The 27,255-nt window shown below is 50.6% G+C and overlaps 1 protein-coding gene across 3 annotated transcripts in view; it reads left to right on the forward strand.

The window, feature by feature from the left end:
- The window catches only part of LOC141166466 (creatine kinase U-type, mitochondrial-like), a 194,037-nt gene that overhangs the window by 21,302 nt on the left and 145,480 nt on the right, over window positions 1-27,255 (forward strand). Inside the window, exon 1 of one of the 3 annotated variants that reach the window (XM_073653169.1) lies at window positions 21,192-21,338. The exons of 1 other annotated variant lie outside the window; for it this stretch is intronic. The gene's annotated coding sequence lies outside the window, so the exon portion shown is untranslated. Of the gene's footprint in view, window positions 1-21,191; window positions 21,370-27,255 lie in introns of those variants that run through there. One more of the 3 variants, XM_073653171.1, reaches the window with a different exon arrangement.

Consider the following 27,255-nt stretch of genomic DNA (forward strand, 5'->3'; position numbering starts at 1 on the left):
TCAGCCGAAGACATTTTTTTAGAAAAGAAGGCGCATCGACACCATTTACCAGGGTACGAACCCTGAGACAACACAACCCCAACCTCGACATCCGACGCAACAACCTCCACAATAAAGGGATGGGAAACATCGGATTGACTGAGTATAGGTGCAGTGGCAAAATGATTCTTTAAGGAAGAAAAAGCCTGGAGGGAAGCATCCCGACCATTTGGAAAAATCAGACCCCTTCTTAGTCATGTCAGTAAGGGGTTTCACAATAAAAGTAATTTTGGATGAATTTTCAGTAAAAATTAGTAAAGCCCAGAAAACGTTGTAGAGCCTTCAGGTTCTCAAGACGTTCCCAATCAAGGACTGCACAGATCTTCTCCGGATCCATCCAAAAACCTGAAGATAACAACAAGTACCCCAAAAACTGCACCTCCTGAACAGCGAAAACACATTTTTCCAGTTTGGCATAAAGTTTGTTATCCCTTAATATCTGGAGCACCTGCTTAACATGCCCCCGATGAGTCTCAAAATCAGGTGAGTAAACCAAAATATTGTTCAGATAGACCATCACAAACCTCCCCACCAAATGATGGAAAATATAATTTATGAAATGCTAGAATACCGCAGGTGCATTGGTAAAACCAAAAGGCATAACCAGACTCTCGAAATGTCCTTTCGGGGTATTGAACGCTGCTCTCCATTCGTCGCCTTCTCTCATTTTAATCAGGTTGTAGGCTCCCCTTAAATCCAACTTGGAGAATACCTTAGCTCCTACAACCTGGCTGAACAAATCAGGAATCAGAGGAAGAGATTATGGATCACGGATGGTAATTTGATTTAATTCCTGGAAATCTGAAAAGGGACGTAGACCGCCATCTTTTTTCTTCACAAAGAAGAACCCTACCGCCACTGGCGAAAATGAGGGTCTGATATGTCCCTTCTCCAGACTTTCCGCAATTAAATCCTTCATGGCTTGTCTCTCAGGGCCAGAAAGATTATACAGTCTGGATTTCGGTAGTTTAGCTCCGGGGATCAGGTTAATAGGAAAGTCATATGTACGATGAGGAGGCAAATCCTTACACCCCCTCTTACAAAAAAACGTCCTTAAAACCAGACAGAAAAGCAGGTAATATTTCCATAGAGACAATCGCAAGGGAAATATCTAAACAGTTCTCATGGCAGTAATCTCCCCATTCAATAATCTCCTTGGCTTGCCAATCCACCAACGGATTATGTTTAACAAGCCAAGGTATACCCAAAACAATCGGTGTGGGAAGACTGTCCAGGATATAGCAAGGGATTATTTAACAATGAACTGACCCCACCCTCAGTTTTACATTATGTACAATCTGAGTAAATGCTTTCTGTGCAAGTGGCGCCGAGTCAGTGGCAAAGATGGAAATAGGTTCAGCTAAAGCACAGCAAGCAAGACCATGAGTTTTCACAAATTCATCATCAACTATGCTGACTCCGGCTCCACTGTCAACAAACACAGAAATTTTCTCAGTATTGCTCTCTAGCACCACCTCTGATGACATTACAAAGCGGGAACTGCAGGTTCATAACAAATGCACCCCTTGTTTATCTAACTCCAGGCTACCAAGAGTTAATCGAGACTCCTTTTGTTTAGGAATAGCAGGACAGGTCCCAACAAAATGTCTCTTTTTCCCACAAAAAAAACCACAAGCCTTTTTTCCTGCGAATCTCCAGGGAGATGTATAATGTAGAGACACCCCCTAACCTCATGGGTTCCTCCACCTACCCCAGTACTGGCTCAACCCCAGACCGCTCCCCCGGCAGAGGTACACAACCCCGACAAGAATGCCCCAGAGAAGGTGTTTTCACTAGTCTATCCCGAAGGCGTCTATCAAGATGTATGGCCAATGACATGGCAGCCTCCAAGGACTGAGGGGTTTCATATACTGCCATGGCATCTTTCAACCTTCCAGTAAGCCCCTCACAAAATTGACTTCTAAGGGCTGAGTCATTCCATTTGGAATCCGTTGCCCATCTACGGAATTCCGAACTGTACGTCTCCACTGACCGATTCCCCTGCTGAAAGCAACGTAGCCTAGACTCAGCCAAGGAAACTCAGTCAGGGTTATCATAGATGAGGGCCAGAGCCCCGAAACACCCCTCCACAGACTGTTGTCCTACGATAAAGAAAACGCCCACGACTGAGGGTCTCCCTGCAGTAGAGAGATCACAATACCAACCCGTTGCTCCTCATTTCCGGAGGAGTAAGGACGAAGTTTAAAATACAATTTGCAGGCTGTCTGTAAGATGCCTGTAATGCCAAACATAGATATCTCCTGCAACCAACTGCAAGGCGACTGTCTGTCACTTTTGACACACCCGTGACACCATTATAGCGTATGGACAACTATATGGGGTCAGTATATAATATGGCGAACTATGTGGGGTCTATTATTCCATATGGAGGACTATGTGGGGCCCATTATCCTGTATGGAGGACTGTGTAAGGCCATTATACTGTATGGAGGACTATGTGGGGCCATTATACTGTATGGAAGACTATGCAGGGCAGATTATTCTGTATGGAGGGCTATGTGGGGCCCATTATACCATATGTAAGGCAATGTGGGATCCATTATACTGTATAGAGGACTATGTGGGGACCATTATACTACATGATGATTAGTGGGGATATTATACTGTTTGGAGGATTATGTGGGGCCTATTATATTATATGGAGGACTATGTGGGACCATTATATTATTTCATAAGAAAAACATTTTCTAGAGACGCCTACACACATACAGTATCTGTCACCCAAATATTCTGTTAGTAGTATCCACTATTGTTACTGTCTGCACCAGGAAAAGGAAGAAAAGCTGTTCACATATCTTATGACTGCTGCTTATCGCCTATAGGCTTGGGATTGTTACGTTTCAACATGCCCTATCTTTCTATCCCTCTACATGTGTCATTCTGCAGGCAGATGATTCTTATTTTAGCAAAATAGGACTTACCTTCCCGATACTTTACCATCAAAATGATAATCATCAAACCCAATAATTTTAAAGTCTTATCTTATAAATGTATGGCACATTCACTGAACCTTATACCATTTGGGAGAAATAGGGTTATTTTGACTCTTTGTACTGCAAGCTATATCTATTCAGGGACTCAATAACATGTGGCTGCAAAGCTCTGTGCATAGAAGCCTGGGGAGCCCTGGGATCATTGAATGGCCTATGGATCTCCCTATGGCAGCTTCACACACTCCACAAGGAAACACCCTGTCAGAGACCTCTCACCCATCTAAAACAGTTCTCCTGCTCTGAACCGTTGAGGGGCAAATACCATGAAATACATATTTGTGAATGGAGTTTGTGGCCTCGCTCTACTGAGCAAGACCACTTGTGTCTAATCAGAATGTTGCAGAGAGTATGTCACCATTCCTCGAACGCCAATTTGATCGCCAAACGTTCCCCATTACCCACGTCATAATTTCTCTCAGCCGAAGACATTTTTTTAGAAAAGAAGGCGCATCGACACCATTTACCAGGGTACGAACCCTGAGACAACACAGCCCCAACCTCGACATCCGACGCAACAACCTCCACAATAAAGGGTTGGGAAACACTATCTGTCCATCCCAGTTGTCCGTCCCAGTTTTCCCTCATATTAAAATATTCTTCAATTTCAGGTTCATACCAACCATGCACATAATAGCATCGGTCAGGACTGCACACATACTGGCAAGCGACCCGTCCATGTATTATTTATCCTATATAGTATATCAAGGCTGCATTATACAATATATGTACATTCTACCTTTTGTGCCTCCCCCATTTCCTCATAGACTGTAAGCTTGCGAGCAGGGCCCTCACTCCTTTCAATATGAGTTATGTTTATTCTGTATTGTTGTATAAGTCCTCCCAAAAATTTGTAAAGTGCTGCGGAATATGTTGACGCTATAAAAATAAAAATTATTATTATTATTATTATTATTATAAACATCGGATTGACTGAGTATAGGTGCAGTGGCAAAATGATTCTTTAAGGAAGAAAAAGCCTGGAGCGAAGCATCCGACCATTTGGAAAAATCAGACCCCCTCTTAGTCCTGTCAGTAAGGGGTTTCACAATAAAAGTAATTTTGGATGAATTTTCGGTAAAAATTAGAAAAGCCCAGAGAACGTTGTAGAGCCTTCAGGTTCTCAGGACGTTCCCAATCAAGGACTGCACAGATCTTCTCCGGATCCATCGAAAAACCCGAAGATAACAACAAGTACCCCAAAAACTGCACCTCCTGAACAGCGAAAACACATTTTTCCAGTTTGGCATAAAGTTTGTTATCCCTTAATATCTGGAGCACCTGCTTAAAATGCCCCCGATGAGTCTCAAAATCAGGTGAGTAAACCAAAATATTGTTCAGATAGACCACCACCACAAACCTCCCCACCAAATGATGGAAAATATAATTTATGAAATGCTAGAATACCGCAGGTGCATTGGTAAAACCAAAAGGCATAACCAGACTCTCAAAATGTCCTTTCGGGGTATTGAACGCTGCTCTCCATTCGTCGCCTTCTCTCATTTTAATCAGGTTGTAGGCTCCCCTTAAATGCAACTTGGAGAATATCTTAGCTCCTACAACCTGGCTGAACAAATCAGGAATCAGAGGAAGAGATTATGGATCACGGATGGTAATTTGATTTAATTCCTGGAAATCTAAAAAGGGACGTAGACCGCCATCTTTTTTCTTCACAAAGAAGAACCCTACCGCCACTGGCGAAGATGAGGGTTTGATATGTCCCTTCTCCAGACTTTCCGCAATTAAATCCTTCATGGCTTGTCTCTCAGGGTCAGAAAGATTATACAGTCTGGATTTCGGTAGTTTAGCTCCGGGGATCAGGTTAATAGGAAAGTCATATGTACGATGAGGAGGCAAATCCTTACACCCCCTCTTACTAAAAAACGTCCTTAAAACCAGAGACAGTCGCAAGGGAAATATCTAATCAGCTCTCATGGCAGTAATCTCCCCATTCAATAATCTCCTTGGCTTGCCAATCCACCAACGGATTATGTTTAACAAGCCAAGGTATACCCAAAACAATCGGTGTGGGAAGATTGTCCAGGACATAGCAAGGGATTATTTAACAATGAACTGACCCCACCCTCAGTTTTACATTATGTACAATCTGAGTAAATGCTTTCTGTGCAAGTGGTGCCGAGTCAGTGGCAAAGATGGAAATAGGTTCAGCTAAAGCACAGCAAGCAAGACCATGAGTTTTCACAAATTCATCATCAACTATGCTGACTCCGGCTCCACTGTCAACAAACACAGAAATGTTCTCGGTTTTGCTCTCTAGCACCACCTCTGATGACAGGACAAAGTGGGAACTGCAGGTTCATAACAAATGCACCCCTTTTTTATCCAACTCCAGACTACCAAGAGTTAATCGAGACTCCTTTTGTTTAGGAATAGCAGGACAGGCCCCAACGAAATGTCTCTTTTTCCCACAAAAAAAACCACAAGCCTTTTTTCCTGCGAATCTCCAGGGAGATGTATGATGTAGAGACACCCCCTAACCTCATGGGTTCCTCCACCTCCCCCAGTACTGGCTCAACCCCAGACCGCTCCCCCGGCAGAGGTACACAACCCCGACAAGAATGCCCCAGAGAAGGTGTTTTCTCTCGTCTATCCCGAAGGCGTCTATCAAGATGTATGGCCAATGACATGGCAGCCTCCAAGGACTGAGGGGTTTCATATACTGCCATGGCATCTTTCAACCTTCCAGTAAACCCCTCACAAAATTGACTTCTAAGGGCTGAGTCATTCCATTTGGAATCCGTTGCCCATCTACGGAATTCCGAACTGTACGTCTCCACTGACCGATTCCCCTGCTGAAGGCGACGTAGCCTAGACTCAGCCAAGGCAACTCAGTCAGGGTTATCATAGATGAGGGCCAGAGCCCCGAAACACCCCTCCACAGACTGTTGTCCTGCGGTAAAGAAAACGCCCACGACTGAGGATCTCCCTGCAGTAGAGAGATCACAATACCAACCCGTTGCTCCTCATTTCCGGAGGAGTAAGGATGAAGTTTAAAATACAATTTGCAGGCTGTCTGTAAGATGCCTGTAATACCAAACGTAGATATCTCCTGCAACCAACTGCAAGGCGACTGTCTGTCACATTTGACACACCCGTGACACCATTATTGTGTATGGACAACTATATGGGGTCAGTATACAATATGGCGAACTATGTGGGGTCTATTATTCCATATGGAGGACTATGTGGGGCCAATTATCCTGTATGGAGGACTGTGTAAGGCCATTATACTGTATGGAGGACTATGTGGGGCCATTATACTGTATGGAAGACTATGCAGGGCAGATTATTCTGTATGGAGGGCTATGTGGGGCCCATTATACCATATGTAAGGCAATGTGGGGCCCATTATACTGTATAGAGGACTATGTGGGGACCATTATACTACATGATGATTAGTGGGGATATTATACTGTTTGGAGGATTATGTGGGGCCTATTATATTATATGGAGGACTATGTGGGACCATTATATTATTTCATAAGAAAAACATTTTCTAGAGACGCCTACACACATACAGTATCTGTCACCCAAATATTCTGTTAGTAGTATCCACTATTGTTACTGTCTGCACCAGGAAAAGGAAGAAAAGCTGTTCACATATCTTATGACTGCTGCTTATCGCCTATAGGCTTGGGATTGTTACGTTTGAACATGCCCTATCTTTCTATCCCTCTACATGTGTCATTCTGCAGGCAGATGATTCTTATTTTAGCAAAATAGGACTTACTTTACCATCAAAATGATAATCATCAAACCCAATAATTTTAAAGTCTTATCTTATAAATGTATGGCACATTCACTGAACCTTATACCATTTGGGAGAAATAGGGTTATTTTGACTCTTTGTACTGCAAGCTATATCTATTCAGGGACTGAATAACATGTGGCTGAAAAGCTCTGTGCACAGAAGCCTGGGGAGCCCTGGGATCATTGAATGGCCTATGTGTGGCGCCCCTGAGGGTTCGACCGCCACAGGGATGCTGCACTTCTCTAATGGAGTGTAGTGTTCCTCCTCTGAGGTAAGGACAGTGTGATAGTCGTGACCCAACCTTTGCATCCAACACCACACTTCTCCACCAGAGGGAGCTAGTATGCACTAGGTGCTGCTCCCCTGGTTACAGGGAGACTGGGGAACCAAGAGTTAGGGGAACCAGTTAGTGCGTGAGGGTGGAGGACTTACAAGTTAGTTACACTTTAGATTTGATATTTAATAAAAAGCCATCTTTGGTCTTGGTCTTTCGGCTGTTCTTTGTGCTGTTAAATTCTGTGTGTTACTGTGACCTCCCGCCCAGAGCGCAGATCCTGTGTGGGCCTGCAGGGTCGGGAGACACAGCCCTCGTACCCCGGCCATGGGACGAGAGGCAGGTTGCAGACGAGGAATGTCTCAACCCGGCCAATGACCAGGACCAAGAAGGCCCGGAGCTTAAGAGTGTGGCTCCACAGCAAATGGATCCCAGGCAGGATGCAGACGGAGCGGAGTACGCCACCTGTCCTCGCCAACCTGATATATTCACAGGGACTCCGACTGCAAAAGGGGTACCGGCCCACGACACCCGACCTTGTTACTCTACGTCTTGGACGGGAAAGCCCGGTATGCCCAGAGGATCCCACCGGGTATCGGACGGAGCGGAGCTGCCACCCGTACCCTTGTTCTGAGAGGAGTTCAGAGGGAGTCCCGGCCTATTTGCACACTCACGGACAGGAAAGGATTCAGTCTGTAGTTCAGGAACACTCTGTTGAAGGGTCCCGACTGAATGCTGGGCTTCATCGGAGGTGGTCGGACCCCCGTCCCTGGTGACCGCAGGACTCCGCGGGGAGCAGGGAGTTGCCTTCCTTTGCCAGCTATGTGAGTAAAGCCTTGGAAGTTCACCCCTATGGCCTCCGGACTGTTATTTCTGTGCCACACCGCGGGATGCGGCATCCGTTCTCCTCTACTACTACCCCCTCCATCCTGTCCATCTGCCCTGAGGCCTTGCTCCGCCTGTGGGGAGTAGTAATAACTTTGACCGCCATAACATCATGCCTCAGCGGACTGCAGCGGCGCTGGTGGCCCCTCACCAGGCACCACAGGTGGCGTAGTCGTTAATTAGCTACTCAACACGGATAAGCCCACACCATCTCCTTTTAATGTGACGGCCCTGAGCACGGGTCGGGTCCGGGCCATGGCTGCACTCCATCTCTCCTCCACAGGACCCGACTGCTAGTCCCCCAACAACCAGGGTAAACTAAAAGAGCTTCCACCGGAGAGGATGTCACAACCTGGCGTAGTCGGCAGGATCTCGTGCCTGCAGCAACGGAGAAGAGTTCCCATTGCTACCGGGTACTGCGCGCCTTTCTAAACAGACTGTCGTTTTCCACTTAAAATGGTGCCCGCCCAAGAAGAACGGACGCCATAATGTGAGGAAAGGACAGCGTCTCAGCACCTCCCATCGTGGGCCTGGCTCCCCAATGGTGCCAAAAGAGCGGACCGCCCCTTCCATTAGAGACTGTCTGCGGGGTAGTGCCCATCACCCCGGAGGGGACGTCCGGGGGGAGTGCCAGTCGGCCTGCAGCCTTAGAGCCGCCCCAAAAAGGAGGTGGAGATGAGGAGGTGCAGCCATTTTTCAGAGTTCCAGCATCGTCACCACTAGCAGCGACTATGGATGCCGGTGGAGACAGAGCCAGATTCCACCCACACCTGGGAGCCCCTGCGGTCCCCAGCTACGGACCGAGCAACCTGGCCCGGGAGTTCATGGAGGTGGCTGCACGGCAGCAAGAGGAGCAGCGGCGGAGGAGTGAGGCCCTTACCCAAGGAGCGGCGGCCCAAGAAGGAGAGTCAATGGAGGGCGCCTGCGGCCTAGGACCGGGTGAGTCTAAAGCCTCTACCCCGGCCGCGGAGCAAACCGAGCCCCTCCTGGACCTGTGGTCCGAGTGCCAGCTCCCAGGCGTGGTATCCTGGGAGGAAGCCTTCTCTGCAGAGCTCCAATCCGCCGCCATGTCCGGAGACCTCCGTGGTCTCTCACCTCCCGTCCCAGAGGAGCCCGGATCTGCATGGGGATCCACGGGCCCCAACCCGGAATGGTCCGCGCACTCGGGCCTGCTGCAGCAACGCCTAACGCCGCTTCCGGCCCCCGCAGTTACCTGCCTGGCGGCAGAAGAGTGGGCCTGGGACAACCAGGGGGGCAACCTAATGGGCTTCATCTGGGAGACCCGAGCTGAAGCTCAGAGGAGGAGCGAATACTGCCTCCAACAAATTCTGCAGCTGGATCGGGAGCAGCGGGAAAGGGAGAACCGCTGCGAGCAGCTTCAAGTTTGGGCCAAAGCTGCAAAGTCCAAGGCCCGCCAGAGGGAGGCATCCCACTCAAGCCCCCGTGAAGAAGGGAAGGTGGTCCGCTTCCACCGTGAGGCAGGATGGGGCTTCATAAGGAATCCCGGGCTGGAGCGCGACGTCTTCTTCCACCGTCGTGACGTTGAGCCCCAGCTCAAAAAGGGACACCCTGGCCGGAACCTCGCCGTGGGCGACATGGTCACGTACACCCGCCACAATGGAGTGCGAGGCTGGTACGCCCTGGATATCCATAAAGTGTCCAGGAGCGATGCCCCCGCGCACTCATCTGTGGAGGGCTGGCTAGCCTCTGTCGGGAGGAATGAGCCCTTTCCCCGGCGGGAACACATGGACTAAGCAGCCCCCGGCTGCTGTTACAGTTTGAAAAGTTGATTTGGTTGTTTTGCTTTGTTATGTTTATCCCCAATTTCTAGAGATATGTGTCCCTGCGGACTGGCAGCAGACAGACTCTTTCTATTGTATATAGTTTGCATCTTTTTAGGTGCTCCATATTGGTTTTATGAAAAAACCGTGTCTCTTCTTCTACCTCAACACATAAGGAGGAAAACCTGTCGGGGTGGCTCTCTGGGAGGTCCAACACGGGATCTTCATGCCCTGCAGCCATCCCAGGGCCCACGTTGAGGGATTGGGACAGGTCCCTTGCACTTCTGAACTGACTCTGCGTCTTTGCACTTTTACCTGTCTGTTTGCACAAATGTCTCTGGAAAACTGCTAGCACTTTTATAATTTTATACTTTTGTAATTTTATATGTAACCTGTTATGCAACGTTTAAGAAAATGTGCCTCCCATAAAGGGAAGATAGTTCTTGTTATATTAAAAATAAAATTTCCTGGGTGTTACTTCTTTTGCAGCCCGCGGACGTGCTGTGTTTTACCAGGGGGGAATGTGGCGCCCCTGAGGGTTCGACCGCCACAGGGATGCTGCACTTCTCTAATGGAGTGTAGTGTTCCTCCTCTGAGGTAAGGACAGTGTGATAGTCGTGACCCAACCTTTGCATCCAACACCACACTTCTCCACCAGAGGGAGCTAGTATGCACTAGGTGCTGCTCCCCTGGTTACAGGGAGACTGGGGAACCAAGAGTTAGGGGAACCAGTTAGTGGGTGAGGGTGGAGGACTTACAAGTTAGTTACACTTTAGATTTGATATTTAATAAAAAGCCATCTTTGGTCTTGGTCTTTCGGCTGCTCTTTGTGCTGTTAAATACTGTGTGTTTCTGTGACCTCCCTCCAGGAGCACAGATCCTGTGTGGGCCTGCAGGGTCGGGAGACACAGCCCTCGTACCTCGGCCATGGGACGAGAGGCAGGTTGCAGACGAGGAATGTCTCAACCCGGCCAATGACCAGGACCAAGAAGGCCCGGAGCTTAAGAGTGTGGCTCCACAGCAAATGGATCCCAGGCAGGATGCAAATGGAGTGGAGTACGCCACCTGTCCTCGCCAACCTGATATATTCAGAGGGACTCCGGCTGCAAAAGGGGTACCGGCCCCCGACACCCGACCTTGTTACTCTACGTCCTGGACGGGAAAGCCCGGTAGGCCCAGAGGATCCCACCGGGTATCGAACGGAGCGGAGCTGCCACCCGTACCCTTGTTCTGAGAGGAGCTCAGAGGGAGTCCCGGCCTATTTGCACACACACGGACAGGAAATGATTCGGTCTGTATTTCAGGAACACTCTGCTGAAGGGTCCCGACTGAATGCTGGGTTTCCTCGGAGGTGGTCAGACCCCCGTCCCTGGTGACCGCAGGACTCTGCGGGGAGCAGGGAGTCACCTTCCTTTGCCAGGTATGTGAGTAAAGCCTTGGAAGTTCACCACTATGGCCTCCGGACTGTTATTTCTGTGCCACACCGTGGGACGCGGCATCCATTCTCCTCTACTACTACCCCCTCCATCCTGTCCATCTGCCCTGAGGCCTTGCTCCGCCTGTGGGGAGTAGTAATAACTTTGACCTCCATAACATCATGCCTCAGCAGACTGCAGCGGTGCTGGTGGCCCCTCACCAGGCACCACAGGTGGCGTAGTTGTTAATTAGCCACTCAACCCGGATAAGCCCACACCATCTCCTTTTAATGTGACGGCCCTGAGCACGGGTCAGGTCCGGGCCACGGCCGCACTCCATCTCTCCTCCCCAGGACCCGACTCCGAGTCCCCCAACACCCAGGGTAAACTAAAAGGGCTTCCACTGGAGAGGACGTCACATATGGGTCTCCCTATGGCAGTGTGACACCCCAGGGGTCTGGTTGCCACAGTGATAGAGATATTATGTCTGAGAGCAGGTGGGAGGTCCTTTGGTCAGGGATCCTGTGCATGCCACACCTCCTGCCCAGTCTTGGGAGGGGAAGAACTTCCCCTGTATAAACCCGGGGCTGAGGCAGGGTGAGTCAGACAAGGAGAGTGGAGAAGAGAAGCAGCATAGGAAACAGCAGAGTTACAAGGAGTCAGGGGCTGGCAGCTACAGAGCTCGCCCTGACTAAGAAGATTCTTTACCGGACCCGGAGTCCGAGGCTGTGGGGACTAACTCCTACCCAGCAGCAGAATCCGTCGGGCAGGGGATTTCAGGTCCTCTGGCCCAGAAGCCCGAAGGCACGGTCACACGCGTGGGACCAGCACCGCCATCGTGGAGCGGAAGCCATTAGAAGGCCCCGAGTCACCGGCCATACGGGTGAGCACCACACGGTACACTCAGGGACGTGGGCTACTTACATCAGCTTCTAGCAAGGTAGCCAGAAGAGTACAGTCAGTTTGGGAGGCCTACAACTACGCCTGGCCAGGGGAGATCCCATCTGCTCAAAGACTGACCAGGCCCCGTTTGCTAGCAAGTACTCCGGGAGGGTCTGTCGTTGTTACCAGTAAAGACCCTGAACTACACCGTACCGTCTGAGTGGTTCCTGCTACCCCCATCATCCACGTCGGCTGCCCTGAGGCCATACCCCTCCCGTTGGGGGTTATACTATCACGCTGCACAATCCTACCACCGGCCTCAGCGGTCTGCCCTGCAGCAGCAGCTTCCTGGCTGCACTCAACGGGTGGCGTAGTCATCAACTATTTACTACTAATAGACTGCCGTCTAGTTTGACTCCCTGGGCACGGACCGGGTCACCGCCACGAGATTACAACCCTCCACGGATCCGGCTCCGGGTAAGCTCCCGCGTGCGCACCGCAGCGCGACACAGGCCCAGGGGCGCGTCAACTTTGGCGTAGTCGGCAGGATAGCGTGCCCGCAACCACCGGGTACTGCGTGCCTGAAAAGCAAAGACTGTTCAAACTTACCAGTGGTGAAGGTTTCCCGCCATCCGGCGCCATCTTCTACCTTCTTCCAGCCATCCGTGGAGTTTTCCCGCCATTGGACGCCATCTTGAGGACGCCGCGCGGGAAGAAGAGGGGCGTGGACTCCGAAAGCGCGCGAGAACTGAAGCCCCGCCTCACGTCCGGACGTTGCGTAAGGTCCTGGAAGGAGCCCAGCAGACGCCGACGTCACAGGAGCGCGACGGAAGGTCCTCAACCCTGACGATCCACTGCGGAGCCGCGGCCTACGGAAGAGGATCATCGCAAGGTAGGCCACGGTCCACTAGGGGGGAGGAAGATGTCGGATACGGAGGAGAGCTTCACTGCCTCAACCCCCGCCAGCGCTACCGCTGCTGCAGTTATGCCCTTCACCATGCCCTATATCCCGGGAGCAGCTTGGCTACCCCAGTACTCAGGGGAGTCACATACCCTGCATGACTTTAGAGAAAAGCTGGATAGCCTCTTCCAGGTGTACCCCCTCACAGAAGAGCAAAAAGTGAGCATCCTGGTGGCCCAACTAACCGGGGCAGCCAAAAGGGAAGTAAAATCCTGGCCACCTGGGAGGAAGACTGTCGCAGGGATACTAACCCGGCTGAAGGACACCTTTGATACCCGCACCTCAGCCGAGATTAAGCTTAGATTCTACGGGTGCAAGCAGCGAGCGCATGAGAGTATAAGGGACTATGCACTAAACCTACAAGAGGCCCTGAGGGCCATAAAGCAGACCGACCCTGATGGGGTGGGAAACGAGGACAGGCTGTTGACTGAACAATTTATAGAGGGTTTATATTGCAATGCCCACCGAACCCAGTTGCGGGCAATGGCCTTACAGGATCCCCATCTGGACTTTGCACAGTTCAAGGACAGAGCCATCCGGGTGCTCCGAGAACCGGCACCAGGTGGCGTTGTGACCCACAGACGCCCCACTACCACTTACTACCAGGAGGCGGCGACCTTGTCAGCAGGGCCTGTGGGAGCTGATGCGCAGGCTTTGGACAATGACCCCGGCTCCAGACCTACACCATCAGGTCCAAGAGCTAGCTAAGAGCGTTGCTGCGCTAACCCGAACTGTGCAGTCTTTACAGGTTTCCACCCCAGGGAAGATCCAGCTGGCATCCGGACCGGAGGACATCCCGTGGCGTCGACCAAGGAGGACCCCACCGGCCAGAGGAAGACCCAGTGACCGATACAGTGAGGACGGACGACCCATCTGCCGCCGCTGCAATCAACCCGGACATATGGCAAGGTACTGTTCTTTAAACGGGCACAACCTGGGGTAGAGGGCCAACCCCCAGGAAAAAGATCACCAGGCCCATCGAACTGGCGCGACAGATATGTGGGAGGACGTCCAGTCTTGCCTGTGGTACTGGATGGCATTCCCATGAGTGCCCTACTGGACACCGGGTCACAGGTCACCACCATCCCGTACGTGCTCTTCAAGCAGTACTGGAATGACTCGGATATTACCCGCTACCCCGACGACGACTTGAGTATCATCGCCAGCAATGGTCAGCCCGTGCCACAGATCGGATTTAAAGAGGTGACCATCAAAATTGGTAGAGTCAAACTGGCCGCACAGGGACTGATCATTGTAGATATCGATAAACATGAGAGTCACCCAAAAATAACTCTAGGAACTAATGTAATTGAAAATTGTCTTGCAGAGGTGATTTTCCTTTTACAGCAGGTTGCCAAGAATGCCAGCTCCGGCGAGCAGCGGGTGCTCCAGAAAGAGATCCGGGCACTGATGCAACGGCAACAAGTGGAACTCTCCGGCGGTGAGATTGGTAGTGTAAGAATGTGTGACCCTTTTCCTATTGCCATGCCCCCAAAAAGTGAAATGATGATTTGGTGCCGGGCAGCTATTGGTCTGAGAGGTAGAGATTACCAGGCAATGGTAGAACCAGTTTACTCAGACAGTAGGCCCACCATTTTGACAGCACGGGGGGTGGTCAATGTACGCCATGGGAGGGTGCCCATTCGCATAATAAATATCGGGGAGAGGGAAGTGTACCTGCCCCGGTATGCCACGCTAGCCAAATTATATACCACTAATCAAAGTTCTATACAATCTGTGGAACCCTTGCCTCCATCTCACCCGGAGGAAGGTAACGGCTCTAAGAAAGACATGGAGGACTGGTGTCAGCAACTACATTTGGGTACTGACTCCACTCCCTCACATCAGAAACAAGGAGTCTATCGGGTGGTTCAAGAGTATGAGAGAGTGTTTAGTAAACACCCGTTAGACTTCGGGCGAGTCAAGGGGGTAGAACATCGCATCCCCACGGGAGATCATCCTCCCATAAAAGAGAGGTATCGACCCGTACCCCCTGCACATTACCAACACGCCAAGGGGATGCTTAGAGATATGAAGGAGGCTGGGGTAATCCGGGATAGTTGTAGCCCCTGGGCAGCCCCATTAGTTTTAGTCAAAAAGAAAGACAACACCATGAGGATGTGTGTAGATTACCGGAAAATCAACCGTATCACACACAAGGATGCGTACCCCTTACCAAGGATAGAGGAGTCATTGGCTGCTTTAAGATCTGCTAACTTCTTCTCTACCTTGGATCTCACTAGCGGGTACTGGCAGGTTCCTGTAGCAGAGGCGGACCGGGAGAAGACCGCATTCACCACCCCGATGGGACTTAGCGAGTTCACCTGCATGCCGTTCGGACTCTGCAACGCACCAGGAACCTTCCAACGCCTAATGGAGTGTTGTCTGGGCCACAGAAACTTCGAGACGGTCCTGTTGTACCTGGACGATGTCATCGTATATTCCAAGACGTATGAGGACCACCTGAAACACCTGGCGGAAGTGTTCGAGGCTCTGGCGAGTTACGGCCTAAAGGTGAAACCCTCCAAGTGTCACCTCCTGAAACCAAAGGTGCAGTACCTGGGACACGTGGTGAGCGCTGACGGAGTGGCTCCCGACCCCGATAAGATCACCGCAATTAAGGGATGGCCAAGCCCCTCCAGCGTAAAAGAAGTGCGGCAGTTCCTCGGGTTGGTAGGCTACTACCGAAGGTTTATTCCCGGTTTCACCAAAAAGGCAGCACCTATGCAGGACCTCCTGATAGGCCAGTCCCGGAAGGCCAAGAACCAGAGGCCGCCCTTCAAATGGGAAGAGCTGGAAGAAGAGTCCTTCCGCCAGCTGAAGATGGCCCTCACGGGGGACGAAATCCTGGCGTACCCGGATTATAGCCAGCCCTTTATCCTCTACACCGACGCCAGTAACATCGGGCTAGGAGCCGTACTGTCCCAGATCCAGCAGGGGAAGGAACGAGTAATCGCCTACGCCAGCCGAAAACTGCGACCCACCGAAAGGAACCCCGAGAATTACAGCTCATTTAAGTTAGAGTTCCTGGCCGTAGTATGGGCAATCACTGAGCGCTTTAAGCATTACCTCGCTTCTTCCCGGTTCACCGTGTACACGGATAACAACCCGCTGACACACCTGGACACGGCAAGACTCGGTGCCCTGGAGCAGAGGTGGATGGCCCGTCTGTCCAACTACGAGTTCACAATTAAATACCGGGCAGGACGCTCCAATACCAACGCGGACGCCCTGTCCAGGATGCCCAACCTGCCGGACGGAGGAGAAGATCCGGAGGGACTGGAAGAAGTTGAACTCCCTGCGTTCCACCGTCATGGGACTATTCAGTATTCCCACCGGGTAAGGAGTAAGCAGGCTGCTACGTTGAACCCCTTACCCCACTACAACTGGGCGGAAACGCAAGACAGCGACCCTGCCGTCCGACTGGTGAAGGAGATGCTGACTCGGCCGGAGGCTCGCCTTGAACCAGACGCTCCGGAGGAAGCCAAACAACTATGGGCAGAGAAGAGTCGACTGTTCCTTTACAAAGGGAAGTTGTGCCGCAGAATGGTTAACTCCCGGACGCATGAATTACTCTGGCAAGTAGTGGTGCCACGAAGAGACGCAGCCATGGTGATGGAGGCATACCACGACGGAGCTGGACACTTTGGGTGGAAAAAGCTGGAGTTCCTGCTGCGCGAGCGGTTCCACTGGGTAGGCATGAGGGGAACCATCGAGAAGTGGTGCAGAGATTGTGGCCCGTGCAACCTGAGAAGGAAGGACCGAGCCAGCCAGAAGACTCCCCTGCAGTCCATCGTCACCCGGCAACCGTTGGAACTGGTAGCCTTGGATCATGTAAAACTGACCCCAAGCAGAAGTGGCTACGTCTACGCGTTAACCATCGTGGATCATTACTCCCGGTTCTTGGTTGTCGTCCCCGTCAAGGACTTAACGGCTCAAACAGCAGCTAGAGCCTTCCAGCAGCACTTCTGCCGTCCACACGGGTACCCGGACCAAGTGCTGACGGACCAGGGACCTGCCTTTGAAGCGGAGGTCTTTCAGGAATTCTGCAATCTGTATGGCTGCCGGAAGATAAGGACGACACCCTACCATCCGCAGACTAATGGACTTTGTGAAAAAATGAACCAGGTGGTAATGGATCTTCTAAAAACGTTGCCCCTGGAAGAACGAAGTCTGTGGCCTGAAAAGTTGCCCGATCTGGTGGACCTATACAACCACATCCCGGTAGGTTCCACCAACTGTACCCCGGCTTACCTAATGAGGGCAAGACCTGGTAAGTTACCTGTTGACCTGGAAATGGGAGTCCTGACCCCCGAGGACACTTCACCAGAAACAGACTGGGACACAGAGAGGCAGCAGCAGTACCGGAGAGTACAGGAGAGCGTGGAGCGAAGTCTCTGTCAGGCTAGGGAAAGACAAGAGAAAACTTACAACCAGTATGCTCCCGCTGTTCCCCTGGTACCCGGAGAGCAGGTCTTGAAGAGGAAGAGACGGCTCCACAAGTTGGACGACCAGTGGGAGAAGGACCCGTACACCGTACTGCCCTCAAGCCACGAGAACCCGAAGGTCTGTACCATCAGTAAAGACGGAGGGGAAACCACAGCCATTGTATCCCGGGACCACCTGAAGAAGTGTCCCGAACAACTGAGGAACCCTGAAGAGGAACAAGAAGACCATCGACCCGTGGAAGAAAGGGAAGGTTAGTACCGTGCTCGGGGACTTTCCTCAGTCTTGGACTCAAGTCAATGGTGCAGTTGTGGTACCCGTACTCACCTTCCTCCAACCATCATCCCAAGAACCTACGGAGCAACGGGTAGAGCTGGAAGAACAGCCGGTCCAGGAGGCAGAAGACTCCACACAAGCAGAACAGGAGAATCAACCCTCTGCTTATAGTGAGCCTGCCGTACCCCTAGTGAGACAAAGAGCCGGTAGACAGCTGCCCAGTTTACCCTTGACAGCTCCTACACCCTGTAGTTCAGGGCCAGACAGTGAGCTCCGTAGGTCCACTCGGGCCACTAGAGGCCAGTTACCCGCACGCTGGAGAATTTAAAGTGTATAAATTGTTTTATCTATGTTTTTCTGTGTCTTGTTGCTTGTGTATAATTTTGTGTTTCTAGTTATTTTTAGGAAACCTTGGTGGATTTACCGGGAATCCTTGTATATAGTTGGAGCGTAACCCAGGATGGACTAGAGACTGTTAAGGACTCGGGGTAGGACAGACCCCTACCTGGTTACGTCTCCCTGTGTTGGTGAAATGGACACCTTTGCTTTTCTTCAAAGACTGCATCCGGTTGCGGACACGCCGTAACCATCTTATGTGTTTTTCTTATAGTATTGTTATTGTTATACTTTGTTATGTTTTTCTAAATGTGTTTAGTCCCGGAGTACTAAATTTCACTAGGGGGGAATGTGACACCCCAGGGGTCTGGTTGCCACAGTGATAGAGATATTATGTCTGAGAGCAGGTGGGAGGTCCTTTGGTCAGGGATCCTGTGCATGCCACACCTCCTGCCCAGTCTTGGGAGGGGAAGAACTTCCCCTGTATAAACCCGGGGCTGAGGCAGGGTGAGTCAGACAAGGAGAGTGGAGAAGAGAAGCAGCATAGGAAACAGCAGAGTTACAAGGAGTCAGGGGCTGGCAGCTACAGAGCTCGCCCTGACTAAGAAGATTCTTTACCGGACCCGGAGTCCGAGGCTGTGGGGACTAACTCCTACCCAGCAGCAGAATCCGTCGGGCAGGGGATTTCAGGTCCTCTGGCCCAGAAGCCCGAAGGCACGGTCACACGCGTGGGACCAGCACCGCCATCGTGGAGCGGAAGCCATTAGAAGGCCCCGAGTCACCGGCCATACGGGTGAGCACCACACGGTACACTCAGGGACGTGGGCTACTTACATCAGCTTCTAGCAAGGTAGCCAGAAGAGTACAGTCAGTTTGGGAGGCCTACAACTACGCCTGGCCAGGGGAGATCCCATCTGCTCAAAGACTGACCAGGCCCCGTTTGCTAGCAAGTACTCCGGGAGGGTCTGTCGTTGTTACCAGTAAAGACCCTGAACTACACCGTACCGTCTCTGAGTGGTTCCTGCTACCCCCATCATCCACGTCGGCTGCCCTGAGGCCATACCCCTCCCGTTGGGGGTTATACTATCACGCTGCACAATCCTACCACCGGCCTCAGCGGTCTGCCCTGCAGCAGCAGCTTCCTGGCTGCACTCAACGGGTGGCGTAGTCATCAACTATTTACTACTAATAGACTGCCGTCTAGTTTGACTCCCTGGGCACGGACCGGGTCACCGCCACGAGATTACAACCCTCCACGGATCCGGCTCCGGGTAAGCTCCCGCGTGCGCACCGCAGCGCGACACAGGCCCAGGGGCGCGTCAGCAGCTTCACACACTCCACAAGGAAACACCCTGTCAGAGACCTCTCACCCATCTAAAACAGTTCTCCTGCTCTGAACCGTTGAGGGGCAAATACCCTGAAATACATATTTGTGAATGGAGTTTGTGGCCTCGCTCTACTGAGCAAGACCACTTATGTCTAATCAGAATGTTGCAGGGAGTATGGCCGCTCATTCTCACTGCCGGCAACGGAGAATCCTCACACTGGGTGCTGCATGTGATGTGAGGATTCACAAGTCTGCAGTTACATAAAGTGACTGCAGAATTTTGTGAAAAGCTAGAACAGCCCCTTTAACCCCTTTTCGACATGTGCCGTACATGCCGTAAAACAAAATATATACACATATTTGGTATTGCCACAATCAGAATCGCCCGATCTATCAATATATAAAAAGGATTAATCCGATCAATAAACGGCATAATGAGAAAAAAATTCAAAACACCAGAATTACGTTTTTTTGGTCTCCGCAACATTGCAATAAAATGCAATAGCGGGCAATCAAAACATCGTATGTCGCCCAAAATGGTATCAATAAAAATGTCAGCTTCGTGCGCAAAAAATAAGCCCTCACCTGGCCCCAGATACAAAAAAATGGAGATACTATGGGTCTCGGAAAATGAAGACATTTTTTTTTTTTTAACAAACTTTCGATTTTTTTTTTACCACTTAAATAAAAAATAACCTATACATGTTTGTTATCTACAGGCTCGTAATGACCTAGAGAATCATAATGGCAGGTCAGTTTTACCATTAAGTGAGTGTGGTAAAGAAACAAAAAAAAAAACAACTGTAGAATTGCACTTTTTTTGCGGTTTCACTGCACTTGGAATTTTTTTGCAGTTTTCCAGTACACGTTATGGTAAAACCAATGGCGTCATTCAATAGTACAACTTGTCCTGCAAAAAAATAAGCCTTAACATGGCCATATTGAGGAAAAAATAAAAAAAAATATGGCTCTGGGAAGAAGGGGAGCAAAAAATGAAAGTGCAAATATGGAAAATGGCACGGGGGTGAAGGGGTTAAATTAAGCAATGCCTTAATTTACTGTGATAATATGCATGTAATGTAAAGAAATAGATACATCCTGTGTTTTATGCTCCTGCCATTCTAGATCCACTTTGGATACAGTTTCTTAAAGGGAACCTGTCACCATGATAACACAGTAGAATCAGCAGGCCCCAGGAGAGGCTGAGTAGATTGATATATAGTTTTGTAAGAAAAGACTCAATATAACTTGTGTTTTAATCATTTATACCTCTTCTCTTGTTTGGATTGTGGGTCCAATGGGCGGTCCTATCAGTGACTGACAGCCATCACTGTATGCACACTTATACAAAGAAAGCAGTCACTGATAACACCGCCCACTGGACTCCAAATCCCACAAAGGCCAGAGGGTTAAATGAACAAAACACAGGTTATACTGAGTCTTTTCTAACAAAACTCTTTAGCAATCTGCTCAGCTTCCCCTGCTCTACATCATGATGCCTGCAGATTCTACTGCATTTTCATGGGGACAGGTTCCTTTAAGAAGGCCAATGAATACTGCACAATAATTCAACTCACAATACCCAGGACTAGTTATTAAAATAAGTTATTTCCTAGGATGCAATGAAGAAATGTGCTCTCTGTCCTACTCTCACTTATACATATCAGAAAATTTGGGGCAGAACACACGAAAGATAAAATAGGCAATTATACTACAATGAATCTAAATCAATATTTTAATATTAGAAGATCCAAGAGTCAATGCTCATTCTGCAGTATATGTGATAAGATTTGACAGTGTGTGTTAAGGAGGCGTTACACTGCTCCTGTAGGAAAGTCTCCAGATTGAAAAGTCACTTCCCAGTGTGCAGATTGTGTCAGTCTGTACTGCAGATAGAGGAAAGTCACCATCCAGACCACAGCGCAGTCACCAGGTAGGAAACCAACCTCTAATACATGAGCTCAGTGAGTATGATCTGAAATTCAGCAATGGCTGATAACACAATGTATTCCTAGTCCTTTTGATGTGACATAGTAAACTATATACTTATTACGGTAAATTGTATGACTTACTCCTGATCTTTACATGTTGGCAAAGAATGAGCTTTGTGAAACTGTTTGTCTTCAGAAAAAAGTTATTCATAAATTGCAGATTAGATGGTTAGAAGTATCGTTTCCATTTCTATTTTTTGGGGGCAGGTGGGTTGTTTTTATTTGGATGCAGTATTGCTAAACTATGTTCTAGGTAAAGTAAATTGTGAAATCTTCCAAGGAAAAAGGTTTTACTCAAATCCCCTGCAGTGCCCAACCTAATTCATCATTATTTTACATATAACATCTAGTTAGTAAATATTAACACAGCATCAGACAAATAGCACACCACTGCCTGGTTTTTGAGGAAGAATATATCCATAATGTGTTGAATACATCACATCCAGCGTCGGACTGGCCCACCGGGACACTGGGAGATCCCCCAGTGGGCCCGGGGTCCTTGGTGGGCCCCCGTGACGGATATAGTGGGGCCCGCCCGCCGGTAACCAGTCCATGATCTTGCTGACCACGGGCCCATCAGAGGCATATTCTGAATGGACAAATATAAATGCAATAATAATTCACATAATAGCAACTAATGGAACACAGGATGAAATCAGATACGCAGCCAGGCAGCCAGTAACACAAAAAATGGAATCAGGTACAAAAATCGATAAACGGCATTACACAGCCTAGCAATCAGTGTTTCAACATCACTGTTAAACAAGCAGTATAAAAAAAATATATATATATATATATATATATATATATATATATATATAAAAAAAAATTTTTGTCACAATCACTAATAAAAAAAAATAGGTCATTTTTGAAATTCATGCCCCCGGGATATTTAGTGTCCAAGGTCAATATCCAGTAGGCAGGGGTGGATTAAGAGTAGCCAGGGGGCCGGGCAGTTTAGAAGGTGTGGGCCCCCCCACAGGTACCCGATGTATCACGTGACATGTCACATGATCCCCTTTGATAGATCATGTGATAGGTCATGTGACTAAAGCCCCCGTCTCACATAGCGAGATCGCTGCTGTGTCACGGTTTTGGTGACGCAACAGCGACCTCACCAGCGATGTTGCTATGTGTGACACTTTGCAGCGATCAGGCCCCTGCTGTGAGGTCGCTGATTGCTGCAAAGTGTCCCTGACCATTTTTTGGTCGTTGCCCTCCTGCTGGTCAGCACACATCGCTGTGTGTGACCAGCGGGAGCAGCGATCAGGATGGTAACTGTGGCACCCCAGGGGTCTGGTTTCCACAGTAACAGCAATGTTATGTCTGAGAGCAGGTGGGAGGTCTCTTGGTCAGGAATCCTATGCATGCCACACCTCCTGCCCAGTCCTGGGAGGGGAAGAACTTCCCCTATATAAACTTGTGGCTGAGGCAGGGTTAGGGAGTTCAGAGGGAGAGTTCAGCCAGGAGGGCTGACAGGGAGCTGTGGCTCCGGCTGGGCCCAGCTCCTGGGCCATGCCAGAAGTAGAGACAGAGAAGAGAAGCAGCTATGGGAAGAAACAACAGGAGCTCTGTGGGAGCAGTGTTACAAGGAGTCAGGGGCTGGCAGCTGCAGAGCTCGCCCTGACTGAGAAGATTTCTTACCGGACCCGGAGTCCGAGGCTGTGAGGACTAACTCCTACCCAGCAGCAGAATCCGTCAGGCAGGGGATTTCAGGTCCTCTGGCCAAGAAACCCGAAGGCACGGTCACACGCATGGGACCAGCACCGCCGTCGTGGAGCGGAAGCTACTAGAAGGCCCCGAGTCACCGGCCATACGGGTGAGCACCACACGGTACACTCAGGGACATGGGCTACTTATACTCGCTTCTAGCAAGGTAGCCATAAGAGTATCGTTAGTTTGGGAGGCCTACAACTCCGCCTGGCCAGGGGAGATCCCATCTGCTCAAGGACTGACCAGGCCCCAACCGCTAGCCAGTACTCCGGGAGGGTCTATCTTTGTCACCAGTAAAGACCCTGAACTACACCGCATCGTCTCTGAGTGGTTCCTGCTACCCCCATCATCCACGTCGGCTGCCCTGAGGCCATACCCCTCCCGTTGGGGGTTATACTATCACGCTGCACAATCCTACCACCGGCCTCAGCGGTCTGCCCTGCAGCAGCAGCTCCTTAGCTGTACTCAACGGGTGGCGTAGTCGTCCAATATCTACCGCTGATACAGCGCCACTTAGTCTGACTCCCTGGGCACGGACCGGATCACCGCCACAAGACTACAACCCTCAAGAGATCCGGCTCCGGGTAAGCTCCCGCGTGCGCAACGCAGCGCGACACAGGCCCAGGGGCGCGTCAACTTTTGGCGTAGTCGGCAGGATTTCGTGCCCGCAACCACCGGGTACTGCGTGCCTGAAGAAGACTGTTCAAACTTACCAGTGGTGAAGATTCCCGCCATCCGGCGCCATCTTCTGTCTTCTTCCCGCCATCCGCGAAGTTTTCCCGCCATCCGGCGCCATCTTCTGCCTTCTTCCCGCCATCCGTGGAGTTTTCCCGCCGTTGGACGCCATCTTGAAGACGCCGCGCGGGAAGAAGAGGGGCGTGGACTCCGAAAGCGCGCGAGAACTGAAGCCCCGCCTCACGTCCGGACGTTGCGTAAGGTCCTGGAAGGAGCCCAGCAGACGCCGACGTCACAGGAGCGCGACGGAAGGTCCTCAACCCTGACGATCCACTGCGGAGCCGCGGCCTACGGAAGAGGATCATCGCAAGGTAGGCCACGGTCCACTAGGGGGGAGAAGGATGCCGGATACGGAGGAGAGCTTCACCGCTTCAACCCCCGCCAGCGCCACCGCTGTTGCGGTCATGCCTTTCACCATGCCCTATATCCCGGGGGCAGCCTGGCTACCCCAGTACTCAGGGGAGTCACATACCCTGCATGACTTTAGAGAAAAGCTGGATAGCCTCTTCCAGGTGTACCCCCTCACAGAGGAGCAAAAAGTGAGCATCCTGGTGGCCCAATTAACCGGGGCAGCCCAAAGGGGGGTAAAGTCCTGGCCACCTGGGAGGAGGACTGTCGCAGAGATACTAACCCAGCTAACCGAGGAGGACATGCAGTACTACCAATACGAGGAAAGCCAAGAGGACCCGGACGGGTCTGAGGACTACCCTCAGGAGGGAGCACAAAGAGGACATAGCTACTGAAGGGAAGTAGCGTGAATAAAGAGCTGTAAATAGTTACCCGTAAGGGTACAAGGACTGCTGCTAATTAAAATATGGTCCCCGTTGGGATTAGTGAATTGTTCCCCATGTGCCCCTATCTTAAACCAGGCTGAGGACTGTGAGCAGCCATTCCTTATCCCCACTGGCCGAGGACTGAGAGCGGCCATATCTTGTAAATAATTATGTGTTTCTAGTAATTTATGGGAGTCTTTGGTGGATTTACCGGGAATCCTTTGTACATGGTTGGAGCGTAACCCAGGAATGGACTAAAGACTGTTAAGGACTCGGGGCAGGACAGACCCCTACCTGGTTACGTCTCCCTGTTTTGGTGAAATGGACACCTTGCTTTTCTTCAAAAACTGCACCCGGTTGCGGACACGCCGTGACCATCTTTATATGTTTTTCTTATTGTATTATTATTGTTTATACCTTGTTATGTTTTTCTAAAAATATGTTTAGTCCCGGAGTACTAAATTTCACTAGGGGGGAATGTGGCACCCCAGGGGTCTGGTTTCCACAGTAACAGCAATGTTATGTCTGAGAGCAGGTGGGAGGTCTCTTGGTCAGGAATCCTATGCATGCCACACCTCCTGCCCAGTCCTGGGAGGGGAAGAACTTCCCCTATATAAACCTGTGACTGAGGCAGGGTTAGGGAGTTCAGAGGGAGAGTTCAGCCAGGAGGGCTGACAGGGAGCTGTGGCTCCGGCTGGGCCCAGCTCCTGGGCCATGCCAGAAGTAGAGACAGAGAAGAGAAGCAGCTATGGGAAGAAACAACAGGAGCTCTGTGGGAGCAGTGTTACAAGGAGTCAGGGGCTGGCAGCTGCAGAGCTCGCCCTGACTGAGAAGATTTCTTACCGGACCCGGAGTCCGAGGCTGTGGGGACTAACTCCTACCCAGCAGCAGAATCTGTCAGGCAGGGGATTTCAGGTCCTCTGGCCAAGAAACCCGAAGGCACGGTCACACGCATGGGACCAGCACCGCCGTCGTGGAGCGGAAGCTACTAGAAGGCCCCGAGTCACCGGCCATACGGGTGAGCACCACACGGTACACTCAGGGACGTGGGCTACTTATACTCGCTTCTAGCAAGGTAGCCAGAAGAGTATCGTTAGTTTGGGAGGCCTACAACTCCGCCTGGCCAGGGGAGATCCCATCTGCTCAAGGACTGACCAGGCCCCAACCGCTAGCCAGTACTCCGGGAGGGTCTATCTTTGTCACCAGTAAAGACCCTGAACTACACCGCATCGTCTCTGAGTGGTTCCTGCTACCCCCATCATCCACGTCGGCTGCCCTGAGGCCATACCCCTCCCGTTGGGGGTTATACTATCACGCTGCACAATCCTACCACCGGCCTCAGCGGTCTGCCCTGCAGCAGCAGCTCCTTAGCTGTACTCAACGGGTGGCGTAGTCGTCCAACATCTACCGCTGATACAGCGCCACTTAGTCTGACTCCCTGGGCACGGACCGGATCACCGCCACGAGACTACAACTCTCAAGAGATCCGGCTCCGGGTAAGCTCCCGCGTGCGCAACGCAGCGCGACACAGGCCCAGGGGCGCGTCATAACCATGATAAACATCGAGTTACTAGGGGCACACGCGCACTTAGTAACCCGCTGTTTATCATGGTTATGAGCCTGCTAAAGTGAGCGGTAACCTCCCGCTCACCGTAGCAGAGTGGTAACCATGATAAACAACGGGTTACTAGGTGCGCGTGTGCCCGTAGTAACCTGATGTTTATCATGGTTACCAGCCTGCTCCTGCTTCAGCAAGCTGGTAACCAGGAGCAGGACATCGTGGAAAGATTCTTTCCACGATGTCGCTGCTCCCCTGATCGTTGGTGAGCCTGCCTGTTTGACAGCTCACCAGCGACCACATAGCGACGCAGCAACGATCCCTGACAGGTCGTATCGTTGTCGGGATCGTTGCAGCGTCGCTAAGTGTGACGGGGCCTTAACACAGATGCTTTGGTGACATCTGTAGACGGAAAATTATGGAAATTTTTTCCCATTATGTACACAGCCCTAAACATAACATAGCGCTATATATAGTAGAGCAGCGGTGGGAGATTAATTTCCTTGAGGGGCCACATGAGAGACCATGACTGTTGTGGAAGGTGAATCAATAGGCTGAAATTAATTCTGCTCAATATTAATAATATTAACAAAATAATAAAAAAATATATTAATTGTATGACTCAGGCTATGTGCCCACGATGCAGAAATGCTCCGGATTTTTCCTGAGCGTTTCTGCATCTCCCTGGCAGAAAAAACGCATGCGGATTGTACATGCGGATTGTACATGCGGATTGTACGTGCGTTTTTCCTGCCAGGGACGTGCGGATGTGAAGCGTTCTTCACATGCATTTCCGCATGCGGGTTGACAAGCGCTTTCCAAGCAATTTTAGCATCACTTCGAAAGTGCTTATCAACTTTGTCACATTATATAAATCCATGCAAACGACATGTGACAAAAAGTATGTTTAAAAATAAAAAATAAATCTATACTTACCTTCTGATGGCCCCTGGAGTCTTGCTCCTCTCCATTCTCCCTTGTCGGGTGATCGCGGTACACTGAAGGACCTGCTGACGTCAGCGTTGCGTGACCCGTTACATGACTATGACGTCAGCGCAGGTCCTTCAGTCCATCGCTATC

The sequence above is a fragment of the Phyllobates terribilis genome, unplaced genomic scaffold (genome assembly GCF_046119375.1).
Source record: "Phyllobates terribilis strain yellow unplaced genomic scaffold, ASM4611937v1 Scaffold_11__3_contigs__length_659146591, whole genome shotgun sequence".
In the NCBI taxonomy this organism is placed as follows: Eukaryota; Metazoa; Chordata; class Amphibia; order Anura; family Dendrobatidae; genus Phyllobates; species Phyllobates terribilis.